Source organism: Dendrobates tinctorius, unplaced genomic scaffold (assembly GCF_039654945.1).
Source record: "Dendrobates tinctorius isolate UK_male_01 unplaced genomic scaffold, ASM3965494v1 ptg000024l, whole genome shotgun sequence".
In the NCBI taxonomy this organism is placed as follows: domain Eukaryota; kingdom Metazoa; phylum Chordata; class Amphibia; order Anura; family Dendrobatidae; genus Dendrobates; species Dendrobates tinctorius.
In genome coordinates, this window is record NW_027361692.1 from 2,240,804 (window position 1) to 2,261,479 (window position 20,676).

The window sequence follows — 20,676 nt, forward strand, 5'->3', positions numbered from 1 at the left end:
AAGGAGTCAGATCTATACACTCCACTCTCAGTGAGATTTGACACACAACTGAACTTTATTCTTAGAACAAAGAATCGTGTAACAGACAGGAAATGAGTGTTGCACAACTTCTGAATCATGGTGTCAGTCTGTGATTGGTCCATGTTAAGTCCATATATGGTATTCATTGTGTCTCCACTTTCACATTCCAAAGATTCCTTCCAGGGTGCTGTTCCAAGATGCAGAGCCATTTTGTTACATCGTATCTGAACTGACTTATATAAAGTTTAATAATTGATTTCATTAGTCATTCTCTCCTTCACAATACTAAAATTTGCAAGAAATAGTCTATTCTGGTCCTTTTTTGTTTGTTTAATATTTGTATTGAAGAATTTTCCAATTTGCCATATGATTTTAATATGGCTGTTTTGATAAAAATTACACTTATTTTGAAATAAAAATGTTAGTTAAATGTGTGCTTTGTGTTTTCGAATATATATTCTATGTTTCAGATATAGAGAGTATAGATTTTCACATAAATAGGCATCATACACTTTGTACATTAACAGTTTATTCTCAAAATAAACTAAACAAAGACAGCACAGTTTTGACAATGAGTATATCCCTTTGGTGATACAAAATAATTTGTGAATATGTTCCGCACTTTAAGGCCAGAGGGCTTACAACGTGGATTGACATCATGTGTTATAGGTCTGCCATTATTCCTATATTCTCCCTCATCAACATCATTTTTTGGATATTCATGGATCCTTGTGAAATTGTGAAGGATGACACAGGCCTTAATCAAACCATTCTCATTAGCATCATTTAATTGGATGGCTGACATCAGGCCTCTCTATTTTGCACATAGAATTCCAAAGGCGTACTCCACCAATCGCCTTGCACATGATAGCCAATAATTATAAATTTGCTGCCGGTGGTCCAGACCTCTCCATGGATATGAACTTATTACATTGCAGCTCAATTTACATGTCTCATCAGCCACCATTAAATAAGGAACCGCTTCCAAACGTGAACCCGGCACAACCTGTGGGGGTGGAATAGACTAATTATTATATCACAACTGCTGACCCATTATGGAAGAACTGAAGACTCTGGAGTCTACGAGTACAGAATCCATGAAGGTCGACCGTATTTGGCAAGCTAAGCAGAAATCCTGATGGTCTCTGTCTTCAGAAGTCTAAAGAACTCCAAAGCCTTGGGCCAGTAGGAGAGGATGCCCTTGGCTATAGTATAATTTCTCTGCCAATGGCTCTGACTGTATCAAAGACAAGTGGAAGCTTTGGTTCAGCGGGAGAGTTCTTGCTGTAAACCATGAGGAGTCAGTATTAGATTCCCTTCCGACAGCTCCAGAATCCTGTGAGGGTGTTATCAGAAGAAGGACGAGCCAATAGACAGTTGTTATGGTTTGATCAGGGTTCTTGCCCTGCACTCACAGGGTTAAGTGTACGTGGCCTCTTTCTGGATCTGGGAGGGGTATTTATACTCACTCTTTACCTGGGTTCTCTGTCACCTATACTGTTATTCTGGCTGTGTGTCTGACGCCCCTGGCGTGCTTGTATATTGCATTGCTTGTTTTCTTCCCGTGTATGACCCGGTCCGTCCCCTCACTCTGTACTCTGTCTCTCGTTTTGGTACTATTGTCTTTTCTGGTTCTGACCTCCTGGCTTGGCTATCGTTACTCCGTTACAGTTTGTCCCTATTGTACAGTCTATTGCCTGTTTTGGTTTTCTGATCTATTGCTACGTCCCGACTATCCATTCTGTCTAACCCTTTGGTACTGTTGTGCGATCTCATGCTTTGACCTCAGCTTGATCTGGTTTCTGTCTCTGTCTATGCCCCTTGGTAACATTGCCCAGTAGTTACCTTTCTAGGAGTTTCCCTGCAGCTCCTAGCTCTGTGGAGCTTAGGCCACGCCCCCAGCAGTCATGTGCTTCAGGTCCTGTGAGCCTGGAGCATGCATCATCACCACTGCTGTCCCGCTCCGCAGGTATCTTTGTGCACAGTTTTTGTACTCAGGACATGCTCACTGGCTCAGTGAGCAAGTGCAATGCGGTGTTCCTGACAACAGTCAAGTCATTTCTAGACTAGCAGAGCTCCAGATTGGAGCATTATTTACGGAGAAGATCGCCTTCCATGTGCAGTTCTGTTTTCCCATAGGTCATCCAGAGCTGAGAACTCAAGTGCCCATTCTAGTCTGGAGCCCCTTATGGTGCTTAATTAAGGACAGGTGAGTCATAAGAGATGTATGGTCTACGTACATACAGATCTATCTTCTATGTCACCATCTTATCCAACCAGGTCTGCTAGTCGCCGGCTCGATGTGTGCTGGTGTCTACGAAGAAAGGAAGTGAAGGCGATAACCCCATCCCATCCTGACGATTGTTCCAATGATCTGCCTCAAAAACCTCCCCACCTCCTGGACATGTCATCTTGGACACCAGGCTGAAGAGGGATACTTAATAGGTATCCTCAGTTTCTAGGTGATCTAGTGAAGAGAACGTCAAGTCAGTGGCATCTAACAAGTCTCTGATATCCACCAACCAGGCGGAGGAACTCCAGTTGGTCCCTGATATCTCCAGGGTGGTAGCTAATGTCAGCAAATGGAGTAAGAGTTCCCAATGCCAAGTTCCTGGTACTATGCCCATTTTGTCCTATGCTGAGGGTGGGTTGATGGAGAGAAGCATCCTAGTCGTAAAGATGATGAGAGGTGTCACTTTTTTTTCTAGTGGACAGAAGTCTTGGTCCTGAAGAGAAGTCGTAGGAGTCCGTGAAGAGGTGTCTGCCTCCAATTTCTCTGCAGAGAGTCCTCACAAACTTGAAAAAGAGGGGGCATAAGAAGGGATACTGTAATGCTATTTTAGGTGCCCCTGCATGGTTCCCCTTCCCCCACCATGCCGGTATGCCGGCATACTCACAGCCCCTGCTCGTGGAGTGGTCCCTGGCATGCTCCCTGCTTCCTGGTCTGTGTGTAAGCTCTGCACCTCCCAGCATTGTGCCTCCTCTGCTCTTAAGGGGACAGCATGTGCATATAGTAAAATGGCCTCAGCTTATCACTGAGAGGCATTTAGTATAATTGTGCACCTGCAATATGGCTCCCAGTCAATAGCTGAGAGTCATCTTGTTTAAAAGGGAGGTGCTTTGTTTTAAATGTAGGTGTCAAGAAAAATATTAAGTCATTAGGGAGTGTGGTGTTCTATTAGTGAATTTGTGAGTTTCCCTGGTCCCAATGTGACTAGAATCCAAACCTGAATCGCTGGTCCCTGTGTGGCCAGTGTCCTGAGCCCGATTGTCTTTTCCTGGTGTGGCCAACAGCATCATTACCAACATCCAGATTTGCACTTACCTCCTCATAGAAAACCAAGAGGTCAGTTAGACATGACTTATTCTTCATGAATCCATGCTGGTTGTCAGTTATTATATTATTATCTACAATTTATTTCTGCAGGTCGTCTATTATAATGTCCTCAAAAATTTTGCACACTACTGATGTCAGGCTTAACGAATGGTAGTTGTCTGGATCCTTCTTACCTTTCTTAAATATTGGTACCACGTGAGAAATCCACCAATCCTTTAGCACCACCACTGTAATAAGAGAGTCTAAGAGTATGGGATACTGTGGTCTGTCAATTATTGAGATCATTTCCTTCAGTATCGATTGCCCTTTGTTTTTGTCTTATTAAACTTTGCACTGTCTCATTTATCCATAATGGTTTCTTTTTATTCCTTAACATTTTATTACATAGTATAAGTTCTCTGCAGGATTCTAGTGGTATTTCCTTAAAAATTCCCCATTTCTGTTTGGTATCACCAATTCACATGATGTGGTCTCCGTCTATACAATTAAGCTTTTCCCTTAATTTGTTGAAATCAACTTTCTTAAAGTTTCAGGTTTTGGCATTTCCTATTTTGAATGTTTGATTGAAAATTACATTGTAACTTACCATGTTATGGACAATGCTTCCCAAATGCTCCATGACATTTAGATCTGAAATTGTATCTTGCCTATTTGACTGAACCATATCCAACAGATTATCTCTCCTAGTTGCTTCATCAACCAGCCTAGAGAGGTAATTGTCCAGAACTGTGGATAAGAAACTGTAGCTTTTAGCACAAGCAGAAGATTCTATGTCCCATTGATTGTCTAGATAGTTAAAATAGTTAAAATCTCCCATTATAAGAACCATATTACTGTTTGCTGCCTTTTTAATTTGTTGCAGCATTTCATCCTCTACCTGTTCAGCAAAATTAGGAGACTTGTAGCAAACTCGAATTAGCAGCTTTCCATTATTGTGAACCCCATGTACATTTATCCTTAATGACTCTACATTGTGGTATCTTCCCCCAATGTCTTCATTGAGCACAGGTTTCAATGTGGATTTTATGAAGATGCATACTGATAGGGAAACCATGATTCTGTGGGGTCCCTTTATACACTTATAGGGTCTCACACTCCATACTTATATGATATTAGCTGACAAAGAAGAAATCATCTCTCTCCTGATCCTGTTATTCTATGCTCTCACCTCTATGACACTTATGATTCATGCATCAGCAGATCCACGTAGCCCTAATGAGTACAAAAATCCTAGAAATAGATTGATAAAGGGGCTATGAACACTTAGTAAGACAGGTTAATGAGGCTAATGAGAGTAATAACATGTTGTTATATAACAAACACCTGTATTAACCTCTTTTCTGGAAATTCCCGAAATGTATCTAATAATTAACGGCCGAATACAATCTGATTGGTTAACGAATATGACTATGATTGGTTGAAACCATTTATGCTTACTGTTGAATAATCAATTGTCCAATGAAATACGATGATGTAATGTAACCGCCTACTCAAATGAGCATATAAGCTACCCATTAAATTGACTTTGGGTGTGACATCCTACAGATACATACCCTGTCTCTGTGTGTGTTTGTTCACCGCTACTCGAGTACGCCTCAAACCAAAATCTGGCAACCTTCCAGCATATCGATCTCCCATTGAGAGATAAGAATCAAATCATAAACTCTTCAATACTCCTCCACCTTTTTTCCTGTCCTTTCTAAATGTAGTGTAACTCCCTGAGTTTGTTACCCAGTCATGGCTCTCGTCAAGCCAGGTTTACATAATGCCTACCACATCATATTCTGTGACCTTCATAAGAGACTCCTGTTAATTTATTTTTTTTTGCTAGACTTCTTGCCTGTAGCTGACAAATAAGTTAGCCCAGTTCTCCAGGAACCCAAACCCTTCCTTCCTGCACCAATTTGTAAGCCACTTATTTATCTCCCTAAGCTCCCTCTGGTGGTTATTGCTGCTGATTGTTGTGAACACGTTTGACCTGGCTTCTGAGTTTGGGCTCCCTCTGGTGATTACTGCTGGTAATGGAGCTGGTTTAGCTGACAGCAGTCAATCACCTGAGCAGGATGATTGGAGGTCAGGTGTTACTGACTGGGGATATTTAAGTGAACAACCTTCCCTCAGCTCTTGCCGGTGATTTGGTTTGCTTCCTGAGCATATTTTGAAGTCTACTTGTCTCCTGCTCCGTCCTGCATCTTTCAGATAAGTTATTTGTCTTCTTGAATCTTTTTTTTGCATTTGATCCATTTTTGCTTGTCTCTGATTTTTGCTTAGCTGGTGTGAGTTCAGCCTGGTTCCCTGTTGGGACCTGTGCTCGACCCTGTTCCATATGCCACTTCGCATGTTAGTCTTTTTAGTAACCAGTTCACACCAGAGTTATGATTTAGTGGGGGAGAGGTCGTGTGGCCTCAGTATTTTTGCATATCAGGCGTGTTGGATTTTTCTTAGGGTTTTTTGTGTGATTGCAGATAGTATCCTTTCCTGTCCTGTTCTATCTAGACAGTTTGGGCCCCATCATTTGCTTACTCTATTCTCTGCCTGTGTTTTGTGCTTCATCTTGTTTCACCGGCAATATATGTTCGGGGGCTATCTATTCCTTTGTGGTTCTACTCTGGGGCAGTTTAGCTCTCCCATTTCTCTCTTTAGGCCTCGTTAATTCTTTTACTGTGCTGAGGCATCTAGGGCATCGTAGGTACGTCCCACGACTAATTTTAATTGTGTTGTCAGTTTAGGGGTCTGCAATCTGCTAGCTACCAACTTCTCTGGTTATTTGGTTGCCTAGGCTATTCCCCGTTGTCCTCCTCGGTTACCTAATCATAACAGTGGATAGTAACAATTGCTTGCATTGTACAGTCCAGCCACCAATGTAATAAATAGGGTGTTCCTGCAGTAAGAGGCAAAGGAGAGAAGGAGGAGCCAGCCAATGATACAGTGAAGGAGAGATCAGAGAGGTAGGAGGAGAACCAGGAGAGAACAGTCTTTGAGACCTATAGTGAGAAGAAGCTGGTGATCCACAGTGTTGAATACTGCAGAGTAGCAACCATTAGATTTAGCTGTTAGTAGATGATTAGAGACTTTAGTGAGAACAGTTTTGGTAGAGTGTAAAACACAGAAACCGGATTTTAGAGGGTCAAGAAGAGAGTGATCTGAGAGATAGCAGAATAGATGGGAGTGGATTAACCGTTCCCACAGTTTAGAGATGAAGGGAAGATTTGGGACAGGTATATAGATACCAGCACAGTTTTGGTAGAGGGATTTTTAAGTAATGGATGTTTGCTGGCATGTTTAAATGAGGAGGGAAAGATACTGAATAGAGAGGTTGAATATTTTTGTTATGTTAGTGGTGACAGCTGGGGAAATGGACTGGAGGAGATGTGAATGAATAGGGTCACTGGTGTAAGTAGTAGGGCGAGAAGATGAAAGGAGCCTGAAAACGTCTTCTTCCGTGACTGGTTCAAAGACAGAAAGTGAGCTAGATGTAGTGGGGGAGGATGAACAGTGCATGATATGAACGGATTGGTAGAAAATTTCCCTGAAATAATTGTCCAGATCTTCTGCACTGAGATCTCTGCTTGAGGCCTGCACGCTTGGATTGAGGAGGTAATGAAAAGTGTCAAAGAGACATTTAGGATTGTTGGATAGTGAGGTGATGAGGGTAGAAAAGTAGGTTTGTTTGGAGACTGGATCTTCTCCACAAAGGTTCTGCACACCTGGAGTACCACTGTAGGTAATGTGTTTGCAGCCTGTGCCAAGGTTGTCACCTCCTGTGCCATGTTTTTCTATGTGAAGGAGGTGCAGCTTCATCCAGGGCTTTGCAGTGTTAAATTATGATGTTTCAGTGCAGAGTCAGGACATGAGAGGGAGGAGATTGGGGCCAATGATGACTGCAAATTCTTCATAAGTTTTTGGGTGTTAATGGCATGTATATTTCAATAAGTATGGAAGTTGGGGGTGTCCTGAGCAGGGTGAGAATTCTTGACAGAGAATGAAAGAAGGTTGTGGTCAGAGAGTGGGAGAGGGGAGTTGGTAAAATCATGTACTGAGTAGAGTTGGGAGAAGAATCGGTTCAGCATATTTCCATCTTCATATGCAGGAGAGTTAGTAAACTGTGAAAGGCCAAAGGAGGAGGTTACAGATAAAAGGTGAGTGGAAGATGAGAAGAGGAGAAAACCAATGGGGATGTGAAAGTCTCCCATGATGTGGGTGGGGATGTCTCAGGATAGAAAATGTGGAAGCCAGGTGGCAAAATGATGAAACAACAGACTGTAGGGGCAGTATGATGATACACAACAGCCAAAGGGAGAAGTGGATGTAGAGTCTTACAGCGTGGACCTCAAAAGAAGGGAAGATAAGGGAGGATACTTGGGGGATAACCTGAAAAATACATTTGGTTGATAGGAGCAGACAAACACCTCCAGCTGCTCTGTTGTCCAAACTCGCGGTATGAGAGAAATGTAGTCCACCATATAAAAGAGAAGTGGTGCCAGTGGTGTCTGACTGCTGGATCCCGGTTTCAGCCAGTAGGTTAAGAGAATCAGAAAGGAAGAAGTTATGGATAAAAGAGCGTTTTTTACACGCTGAGTGTGAATTCCAGAGGGTGCAGTTAAAATAGACAGAAGGCATGCAGGAAATATTAATGAGGTTTGGAAGGTTTCTGAGTATAGTAGGTGAGGGGTTTGACTTACTATTGCAAGAAGGGCCAGGGTTGGGAGAGATATCTCCTGTGATTAGGAGAAGGAAGATAAAAGACTGTGAAGATGGTTAAGTGATTTGTGAGAGCACCTCTTGTGTTGTATGGTGGGACTGAATTAATCTGTGTAGTTTAGGATTGTGAAAAGAGTGTGAGTGCCGTACATAGGATAGGACAAAGGGGTTGATATGGATGGAACGTAAAGAGTTTGTGCAACGACGGTGGAGAGGATTGAATGCAGCAGCCAGTATATAATTTATACAAATGCATGTGGTGAATATTTGTTGCAATCCAAATGTTCTGGAAATAGGGCTTTTAAACATTGTTCCTGTCTCCTGCCCTGTCTATCTGCCATGATTAACTGCAAAGCACTTTGAAAAAATGTTGTTGGAATAAAATGTGCAAAAATGCTCTGTGACGGATCGCACAGGGGAAGGGGGTTTTGACTTCACTCACCTCGGGGGAGGAGAGAGAAGGACTCAGCAGGGATCGGTTCTTTGGCACCAGCACTTGCCCCAGTTCAGTCAGTCAACTGTACAGAGAGCAAATTGTCACCAGAAAAGCTTTCCTTATAGGTATGAGTTATTGAGGCACTCCCAGTGAGGGAGATATATATATATCACCAGTCCAGGCGGGGGATATATATATATATATCCAACAATGTAGACCAGCTCACTCCTGTGAACCACCTGGAACCTCAGCTGACCTGGTTAACTCCGTTGTGCCCGGATCTGGATGTAGGAGTCCATCCATACAAATGTGAACAACGACAAAGCAAAGTCCAGCAATAACGTGAGCAATCCAGGATGCTGTTAAAAAATTTTTAAAAATTTTTTTTTTCTTTTTATTCATAAATCCATTAAAATGCAATGGTCCAAGCAGTTCAAAACAGCAATAACGCAGGAAAGTCGTGCAGATAGGACTACGCGTTTCAGCGGTAGAACCCGCCTTCTTCACGGTCCAGACCATTGCATTTTAATGGATTTATGAATAAAAAGAAAACATTTTTTAACAGCATCCTGGATTGCTCACGTTATTGCTGGACTTTGCTTTGTCGTTGTTCATATATACACTCACTGGCCACTTTATTAGGTACACCTGTCCAACTGTGTGTTAAGACTTAATTTCTAATCAGCCAATCACATGGCGGCAACTCAGTGCATTTAGGCATGTAGACATGGTCAAGACAATCTCCTGCAGTTCAAACCGAGCATCAGTATGGGGAAGAAAGGTGATTTGAGTGCCTTTGAACGTGGCATGATTGTTGGTGCCAGAAGGGCTGGTCTGAGTATTTCAGAAACTGCTGATCTACTGGGATTTTCACGCACAACCATCTCTAGGGTTTACAGAGAATGGTCCGAAAAAGAAAAAAAATCCAGTGAGCGGCAGTTCTGTGGCCGGAAATGCCTTGTTGATGCCAGAGGTCAGAGGAGAATGGGCAGACTGGTTCGAGCTGATAGAAAGGCAACAGTGACTCAAATTGCCACCCGTTACAACCAAGGTAGGCAGAAGAGCATCTCTGAACGCACAGTGCGTCGAACTTTGAGGCAGATGGGCTACAGCAGCAGAAGACCACACTGGGTACCACTCCTCTCAGCTAAGAACAGGAAACTGAGGCTACAATTTGCACAAGCTCATCGAAATTGGACAGTAGAAGATTGGAAAAATGTTGCCTGGTCTGATGAGTCTCGATTTCTGCTGCGACATTCGGATGGTAGGGTCAGAATTTGGCGTAAACAACATGAAAGCATGGATCCATCCTGCCTTGTATCAACGGTTCAGGCTGGTGGTGGTGGTGTCATGGTGTGGGGAATTTTTTCTTGGCACTCTTTGGGCCCCTTGGTACCAATTGAGCATCGTTGCAACGCCACAGCCTACCTGAGTATTGTTGCTGACCATGTCCATCCCTTTATGACCACAATGTACCCAACATCTGATGGCTACTTTCAGCAGGATAATGCGCCATGTCATAAAGCTCGAATCATCTCAGATTGGTTTCTTGAACATGACAATGAGTTCACTGTACTCAAATGGCCTCCTCAGTCACCAGATCTCAATCCAATAGAGCATCTTTGGGATGTGGTGGAACGGGAGATTCGCATCAGGGATGTGCAGCCGACAAATCTGCGCCAACTGTGTGATGCCATCATGTCAATATGGTCCAAAATCTCTGAGGAATGCTTCCAGCACCTTGTTGAATCTCTGCCACGAAGAATTGAGGCAGTTCTGAAGGCAAAAGGGGGTCCAACCCCTTACTAGCATGGTGTACCTAATAAAGTGGCCAGTGAGTGTATATATATATATATATATATATAAATAAACATCCCGGCCATCACTGCCAGAGTTCCTCACTAAAACAATACGGTCTGCTGACACCAGTTCCTCATTCGAAATAAGCCCCGTCCGTCAACAGGCTCATATCTGGTCAGAAACCAACCCGGGTAGAGTATAACCAATGGAGCATGTGGACGTGGGGATTCGCGTATTGAGATAAAAGAGCAACCCAAGTTTAATATTATATTTAATTGCCAAAAAGCGCACTAGAAATATACAGGCATATATTTACTGAACAATATACAGGTATACAGTCAAAAGTGTGGTACAAGGATAGGGTATAGATAGGTTGCAATTACCGTGTTACGTAGAATGTGACCAAAGGGAGGCACCGATGGATCACAGGTTCAAATCTTAGTTATGAGGTTTTCCTGGCCACATCAGCAAATGGATCCTCCTGCCAGTAGTAAAAATAAGCTCAAAATGAGGAGCTGCCTCTTATCTCTTAGGCTGCACCCTCCCACATTCTGTGTCTACCCCTGGGCTGGGCTGCATTCCTCCTCCCATATATGAAAGAATGATTTTCCAGGCAGAACCGTGGATGGCCCATAACTTTCCCCCATAGCTCTGAATGGAACAGCAGTGATGCCACTGGATTCTGCTGGATTTTATCTGCGCAGGGAGACCAAATATGCCTACTGTATGCAATTCCTCATAGCTATGCTTCATAACTCCATAACACAAGGGACTACAGGTGACTGCCGGGCACGGGCATGTGGGGGAAGGAATACCGTTTCCTAGAATGTGCTCAGCTAGGTTCAGAGATATTACATTCTGTTATTATAGGTCATTTTCCAGATTCAATACCACACAGCCTTGCTGTTACCTGTGGTGCTTGAGTTAGAGAAAGGAATCCAGTTTGGCTGTACCTGCAGAAGAGTTCACACCCCTGTGATAGTTGGTGGGGACCAGAGCTTCAAAGGGCTTGTTCCTGGAGTTTAATTAAAGAAAAACATTGATCCTGTGGAATGAATGTCAAGGGAGCGGGACTGAGTGGTATGAAGCAAGTATTTTAGGGCCAAACTGTAGCTTGATGGGAATTCCATCAGAAATCAAAATGATATCATTTAGATATAATTTTACCATTTCTCACATGCTCCCTTTATAAATGAATCTCAAAGCTTTGTCTGAATATATAGGAGGTTTGTTCTTAGATCTATCACTTATTTGGCTCGTTACCAATCAATCAACTAAGTTAAGACAGCAGGAGACAATAAATGCATAGATAAACAAATGAGTTTGCAGGCCAAAAAGGCTCTTAAAACTATTTGAGATAGTTAAATGACCTTACAGCATCAGGGACCAGCTCAGTAAGATGAATGAAATATATACCATTAAAAATAGTTGCAGAGATGGAAATGAGGTTTCATGATATATGCAGCAATGAATGAAATACTGTATATATGAATAAATATTCTTGCAGAAATGAAAATGAAGTTTGAGGATATATGCAGGATATATGCACCAGAAGAATCAAATATATACCATTAAATATGCCTGCAGAGATGGACATGGAGGTTCCAGGATATGCAGGAAATATTCAGCAGATGAATGAAATACTGTATTTTTCATATTTGTTCTGTTCTACAATTTTAAAAGTAGGTAGGCTTAAAAACAAACACAGATGCGTATTTAGGAGGTGATGTAAGTGGCAAACATTAACTTTTCAAAAATATAAAAAAAATCAACGTTTAAGACACATATGACAACAGCCTAGGGTTCTTGACCAACTGAAGAACAAATGCATAAATTAAAAAGTCAACATATAAATAACAGTCTATTCCTCCTTATTTAAGATAAAATGCTGTATGGTCACAGTTATAAATGTACATTAGCACTGGGAACATCATGCTTGGAATTGGGCTAAAGAACTGGGCTCTTTCCACACATGTTAGTTACTGCTATGTTAGTTATCATCTGTCTTTTAAAGCAGTGAGCAAAGCTGATGTCAGATTGCTTCTCTTAACTATTTATATGGCACTGTGAATCACCAACAAGTTTTAAATAGAGTGCTTGATGGTTCATGGCTTGCATGGGCCATCACAATAGAATAGTTTGGCACAATGGGAAACAATGGCAGTTACAGTTGTGGCCAAAAGTATTGACACCCATGCAATTTTGTCAGATAATCAGTTGAGCAGTTTGCCAAAGAAGAATGGTCTAAAATTCCAGCATTGTAAGAAACTCATTGATGGTTACCGGAAGCGGTTGGTCGCAGTTATTTTGGCTAAAGGTTGTGCAACCAAGTATTAGGTTGAGGGTGTCAATACTTTTGTCTGGCTCATTTTTGGAGTTTTGTGTGAAATGATCAATATTTTGCTTTGCTTCATTCTCTTTTGTGTTTTTTCATTTAAGACAAATTAAATGAAGATAATAATACCTAAGAATTTGTGTTTGCAATCATTTTCAGGAAGAAAATGAGCATTATCTGACAAAATTGCAGGGGTGTCAATACTCCTTCAACTGTAGGAGTCTGATGAAGGTGCCCATGACTGCTACCTTGTTATTTCTTTGAAGCTCAACAGCAGGTTTTATAGGATACATCAATTTTCTCTATATACTGTAATACTGTAGCTCCAGATTGAAGTCCCCTAACTGGAAAAAATAAAGTAAAAAATAAAACATATAGGTTAATAAAATATATAATTAACAATTAGTGTTGAGCATTCCGATACCGCAAGTATCGGGTATCGGCCGATACTTGCTGTATCGGAATTCCGATACCGACTTCCGATATTTTTTCAATATCGGAATTCGGCATCGGAATCGGAAGTTCAGTTGATTGACGGCCTGACGTCATCATGATGCGCGGTGTGTGCGCATCATGATGCGCCGTCATTTCGGGCCTTCCGGGGGTCTCTGCCGGCCTGCCGGGGGGCTGTGCCGGCCTGCCGGGGGGCTGTGTGGACTGCCCGGGGTCTCTGCCGGCCTGCCGGGGGGCTGTGCCGGCCTGCCGGTGGTCTGTGCACCCTGTGGGGGTCTGTACCGGCCTGCCGGGGGGCTGTGCCGGCCTGCCGGGGGGCTGTGCTGATGTCCGGGGGTCTGTGCAAGCATCGTCCGATGGGACTACAAGTCCCATCGGGCGATGCCTGCTACCATGACAGTGATTGACACATTAGCCAATGATGGGACAGTAGTAGTCCCATCATCCAGCTAATGTGTTAAATGTTAAAAAAAAAAAAAAAAAAAAAAAAAAATACTACATACATACTACATGCTACATACATACTACATATATACTACATACATGCTACATACATACTACATGCATGCTACATACATACTACATATATACTACATACATACTACATACATACTGCATGCTACATACATACTACATACATACTACATATATACTACATGCATGCTACATACATACTACATGCTACATACATACTACATATATACTACATGCATGCTACATACATACTACATATATACTACATGCATGCTACATACATACTGCATGCTACATACATACCACATACATACTACATATATACTACATGCATGCTACATACATACTACATGCTACATACATACTACATATATACTACATGCATGCTACATACATACTACATATATACTACATGCATGCTACATACATACTACATGCTACATGCATGCTACATACATACTACATACATACTACATGCTACATACATACCACATATATACTACATACATACAATACATTCATACAATACATACATAGACATACAGTACATATAACATAGAGTAACATACTTACCAATACTTGTCACATTGTTCCCCGAAGCCATTGTCGTCTACGGAATAAATATTAACATAACAAACCACAAAAATACTCACCCACGATCCGAAGCAGTCCACGAGTGTGTCCCACGACGATCTTGGGTAGAGAACTGCAGCATCAGCTGTTGCTGCCGTTCTCTACGGGCTGCAGGAATCCAATGACGGAAGGTAGGTATCCTTCCGCACTGTATTCCTCCGCCACTTAAAAAAAAAAAAGTCCCTAGTCTCACTTTATGCCATTGCTGTGTGGGAAATTCCCACACAGCACTGGCATAAAGTGAGACTAGGGACTTTTTTTTTTTTAAGTGGCGGAGGAATACAGTGCGGAAGGATACCTACCTTCCGTCATTGGATTCCTGCAGCCCGTAGAGAACGGCAGCATCATCTGATGCTGCAGTTCTCTACCCAAGATCGTCGTGGGACACACTCGTGGACTGCTTCGGATCGTGGGTGAGTATTTTTGTGGTTTGTTATGTTAATATTTATTCCGTAGACGACAATGGCTTCGGGGAACAATGTGACAAGTATTGGTAAGTATGTTACTCTATGTTATATGTACTGTATGTCTATGTATGTATTGTATGAATGTATTGTATGTATGTAGTATATATGTGGTATGTATGTAGCATGTAGTATGTATGTAGTATGTATGTAGCATGCATGTAGCATGTAGTATGTATGTAGCATGCATGTAGTATATATGTAGTATGTATGTAGCATGTAGTATGTAGTATGTATGTAGTATGTATGTAGTATGTATGTAGTATGTATGTGGTATGTATGTAGCATGTAGTATGTATGTAGCATGCATGTAGTATATATGTAGTATGTATGTAGCATGCAGTATATATGTAGTATGTATGTAGTATATATGTGGTATGTATGTAGCATGTAGTATGTATGTAGCATGCATGTAGTATATATGTAGTATGTATGTGGTATGTATGTAGCATGTAGTATGTATGTAGCATGCATGTAGTATATATGTAGTATGTATGTAGTATGTATGTGGTATGTATGTAGCATGCAGTATGTATGTAGCATGCATGTAGTATATATGTAGTATGTATGTAGCATGTATGTAGTATGTAGTATGAATGTAGCATGTATGTAGTATGCATGTTGTATGTATGTAGCATGTAATTTTTTTTTTTTTTTTTTTTTTTACATTTAACACATTAGCCGGATGATGGGACTACTACTGTCCCATCATTGGCTAATGTGTCAATCACTGTCATGGTAGCAGGCATCGCCCGATGGGACTTGTAGTCCCATCGGACGATGCCTGCACAGACCCCCGGAGCCTGCACAGCCCCCCGGCAGGCCGGCACAGCCCCCCGGAGCCGGCACAGCCCCCCGGCAGGCCGGCACAGCCCCCCGGCAGGCCGGCACAGCCCCCCGGAGCCTGCACAGACCACCGGCAGGCCGGCACAGACCACCGGAGCCTGCACAGACCCCCTGGCAGGCCGGCACAGCCCCCCGAAAGGCCCGTACAGACCCCAGAGAGGCTGTACAAGGGCAGGAAAGGGTTTTTCTTATTCCGATACCGGAAGTCCCATAGACTTGAATGGGACTTCCGGTATCGGAATCGGCGATACCGATACTTTTTTTAAAGATCGGCCGATACCATCCGATACGATACTTTGAAGTATCGGACGGTATCGCTCAACTCTATTAACAATATATTTTCAAATCATAGTACCTCTTCTATTCCCTCATTTAAAAAAACATACATGGCATTGCCCCATCCATAAAAGATTAGTCTATCAAAAATCAAATTAATTAACCCTTATAAACTGAAATAAAGAAATCTAAATGTTACAATTGTTTTTTGTTCACTACACTTTTGGAAAATAAAAATTAAAATAATTATTATTTTGTATATGTGTTGTAAATTGGTATCAATAAAACAGACAGCTAGTCAAACAAAATAACAAGTTAAATACATATCCATTCAAAGAAAAATGAAAATGATACAGGTCTCTGAATGTGGCAACAGAAATAAAAAAAATTGCTGCAAACTTCCATTTTTTTTCACAATTTAAGTTTAAAAAAATCTGTGCGTTACTGGTGTCAACATACTGTATTTGTATTGACTCAACGAATCATGTTTCCAGGTAATTTTTTAAAGATAGAATGAATACCAAAAATATTTAAAAAATTGAAAGTCCTAAGTGGTTGAGAGCATTTAAGGGGAGTCTGTCACCAAGTTTTTGCTCAGCCATTAAAAGGCATCAACATCTGATCACTCAGATTTTTATTAAATTTTCTATCATGAAAAGAAAATCCAAAAAACTATGTCAGAATTGATTTTTTTCCCTAATTATCAGTACAATTTACGGTAAAATGGATGGTATCTTTGAAAACTACAGCTTGTGTTGTAAGTTATTGCTGTTGGATGAAAAATGCAAATGAAATATGAAAATTGGCAGGCAAGGGAATACCTCCCCAACATGGTCAGTTTCCATTCCTTTTATTTTTTCTCCTCTTTTTCTGAAAGCAATAAATTTTTCAATTTTAATTTTTCATCCACATATAAGTTTGATGGTTTGTATTATGCAGGATGAGTTGAACTTTTCAAAAACATCATTCATTTTACTGCATAGTATACTGGAAAATAAGAAAAAAAATTCAAATGAGATAAAATTGGAAAAAAAACACAATTCAAGCATTGTTTTTGGGAACTGTTTTTACAGCATACATTGTGTGATAGAAATTACCTGTCATCATGATCATTATGGTCATTATGATTATGCTATGCCAAACTTCTGTCTTTTTTATTATGTTAATTATTATTTTCTGAGATTTGGATAATGTAAATGTGGAGAGCTTATTTTTCTGGGGCAAGTCAATGTTTTCATTGATACCATTTTGAGATAAATATGACACTTTGATTATTTCCTATTGCATTTTTTTGCAGCTTTACACAAACTAAGGCTAGTTTCACACTAGCGTTTCTTGCACTGCATTTCGTGCGCACATCAAACACATGACAAAAACGCTTACAAACGCTTGCAAACGCTGCGTTTTTTTCTTGCCTCATCGTGCGCATTGAACAAAAAAAACGCAGCGTTTGTATGCATTTTTCATGCATTTGCGTTTTTATTGCGCATGATGTCACAATCACAGGAGTAATAATCCTTGACCAATTAGTGCAACAGACTCCACCAATTGGACAGCAGTGGGCGTGTGTTATTGGAATTCTTTATATAGATGCTGTTTACAGCTATACTTCACATTTGCTTGTTGTTTTTCTTGACGACATGGATCTGCGCTGGAAGAGTTTTCACTTCAACTTGGATCTGGACATCAGGATGGCTCAGGCTTATGCAGTTGCTTGCCATGAACAAAGGGAGAGCGAGAGACAGCAAAGACGGCAGCGGCAGCGTTTGTGGATTCATCCAATTGTTGAACTCCGGGAGAGCCGTGGAGCGTACCACACCCTCTACAGCGAGCTACAGGCAAACCCGGATAAATTTACTGATTACACACGGATGTCCCAACAAAGCTTCATGTATTTGCTTGGTCATGTACAAGATGTCATGCGGAGACAGGACACACAGCTCCGTCGTGCGATTCCTCCTGAGGAACGGCTCCTGGTCACATTACGGTACGTAGTATTGCAAAACCAATGCATTTAGTAAAGAAAAAGATGCATTTTTATTCATTGGTATGCCCTTTTTGTGTGTTTTTGGGTGTGGTAAAAATCCATATACACGAATATTAATTTTTGTTGTTTCTTTGTGTCACAGATTCCTGGCTACTGGAGAGACACTCTCTTCACTGCACTTCTAGCACTGGCTAGGAATGTCCACCTTGTCTGGAATAGTTGCGGACACCTGCCGGGCTTTGTGGGACGTTCTCTGTCCAGAATTTATGCCCCTGCCCACCGTGAAAAAAATGGCGTGAAAATGCCGAAAGATTCTGGACTGTCTGCAATTTTCCTAACTCTTTGGGTGCTGTGGATGGGAAACACATCAGGATTATAAAACCCAAGAGAACTGGATCAGAGTACTACAACTATAAAAAGTACTTCTCTACAGTACTCATGGCCATTTCTGATGCAAACAGACTGTAAGTTTGTTGCAGTGGACATTGGGGCATTTGGCCGTGGAAATGACTCCCAGGCTTTTAAGAACTCGGACATGGGCCTGAGGTTGCATGGCAACCAGTTCAATTTCCCCATTCCACGGCCTCTTGCCAACACCGAAGGTCTGCCACAGCCCTTTGTAATGTTGGGGATGAGGCATTCCAGATGTGCCAAAACCTCCTCAGACCCTACTCCAGCCGCGACTTGGACCACACCAAACAAATTTTTAATTACAGGCTAACCAGGGCAAGAAGAACTGTAGAGTGTGCCTTTGGTATACTTGTGTCCAGATGGCGCATTCTCGGCACAGCCATTAATCTTAAACTGGAAACTGTGGATGAGGTGGTGAAGGCCTGTGTTGTTCTACACAATTTTGTGATGGTTAGAGAGCACCCGCATTTAGAACTCGATGATGTGGCACCTAACCCCTTGCCAGAATTTAATCAGCACCCTCTCAGGTCATCCGTTGCAGTAGGGCAAATGAGGGACCAATTTGCGGCCTACTTCAACTCAGATGTAGGACGGGTGGCCTGGCAAGAGCAAATGGTGTAAGCTATTTTTTTTTGGTTGTATGTTAAGAAAAAGCCTGTGTTTATACCTGTAGTCTACTCTGTCTTTTTCAATTTAAAATTATGATACAAGGCCAGGTTACTGAACATATGGTGTGTATTTTCCACATCATCTCCTCAGTTTATAAACAGACACTGAATAGAGGATGGGGTTATTTACAAGGTCTATCTATAATAACCTGGGATTGTATTCCAAACAGTTAAATTATGTTAAAAAACTCCATAGTAGATTAACTGTTAAGGATACAAGGCAAGGTAACAATAGATAGGCCTTGCACTCAACACCATCCTCTATTCAGTCTGTGCGATATTACCTGAGAAAAGAGACTGAGGGGATTTGGACATTGCAAGTCATATAGATTTGTGTTTTTGACAATACATATATCTCCAATAGAGTTGAGCGAAACGGGTCAGTCAAATTCATAAGTCGCCGACTTTCGCTGATGTCGGGTTTCATGAAACGAAACCCGACCATAGCGTGAGGTCGGCCACAAGGTCGGCGACCAGAGCGCCAAAGTCGTGCTTCAAATTATGCTTCCAGCGCCCTTTTTCAGCCAATGAGGGAGGACGCACACTGTGGGCAACGCGATGACATGGGCATCGGTCACCACCATCTTTGAGAAGGGCATGCAAGAGATTGGTCTGCTTTGCATGGCGTCACAGGGGCTATAAAAGGGCGTGCACGCCGACCGCTATCTTACTTCTGCCGATAATAGCATTAGGGAGAGGTTGCATCTGCTGATTCTGAAAAAGGGAGAGTGTTAGGCAGGGAAGAAGAACAAAAAAACTGCTTTTGCTGTTAGCGATTTCCACTGTACAACAAAACAGTTTGTGTGCAGTGACGGCTATATTTTTTGTGCATCAGCTCTGTTGGTTATTAGGCTGCCTTATAAGGCTCCCTGATAGCTGCATTGCTGTTTGCACACTCCAATTCTGTCAGATAATACTCAGTTTCTTCCTGAAAATGATTGCAAACACAAATTCTTTGGTATTATTATCTTCATTTAATTTCTCTTAAATGAAAAAACACAAAATGAAGCAAAAAGCAAAACATTCATCATTTCACACAAAACTCCAAAAATGGGCCAGATAAAAGTATTGGCACCTTCAGCCTAATACTTGGTTGCACAACCTTTAGCCAAAATAACTGCGACCAACCGCTTCCGGTAACCATCAATGAGTTTCTTACAATGCTCTGCTGGAATTTTAGACCATTCTTCTTTGGCAAAGTGCTCCAGGTCCCTGATATTTGAAGGGTGCCTTCTCCAAACTGCCATTTTTAGATCTCTCCACAGGTGTTCTATGGGATTCAGGTCTGGACTCATTGCTGGCCACCTTAGAAGTCTCCAGTGCTTTCTCTCAAACCATTTTCTAGTCCTTTTTGAAGTGTGTTTTGGGTCATTGTCCTGCTGGAAGACCCATGACCTCTGAGGGAGACCCAGCTTTCTCACACTGGGCCCTACTTTATGCTGCAAAATTTGTTGGTAGTCTTCTGACTTCATAATGCCATGCACACGGTCAAGCAGTCCAGCGCCAGAGGCAGCAAAGCAACCCCAAAACATCAGGGTACCTCCGTCATGTTTGACTGTAGGGACCCTGTTCTTTTCTTTGAATGCCTCTTTTTTCTCTTTGCCCAAAAAGCTCTACTTTTGTCTCATCTGACCAGAGAACATTCTTCCAAAACGTTTTAGGCTTTTTCAGGTAAGTTTTGGCAAGCTCCAGCCTGGCTTTTTTATGTCTTGGGGTAAGAAGTGGGGTCTTCCTGGGTCTCCTACCATACAGTCCCTTTTCATTCAGACGCCAACGGATAGTACGGGTTGACACTCTTGTACCCTCGGACTGCAGGGCAGCTTGAACTTGTTTG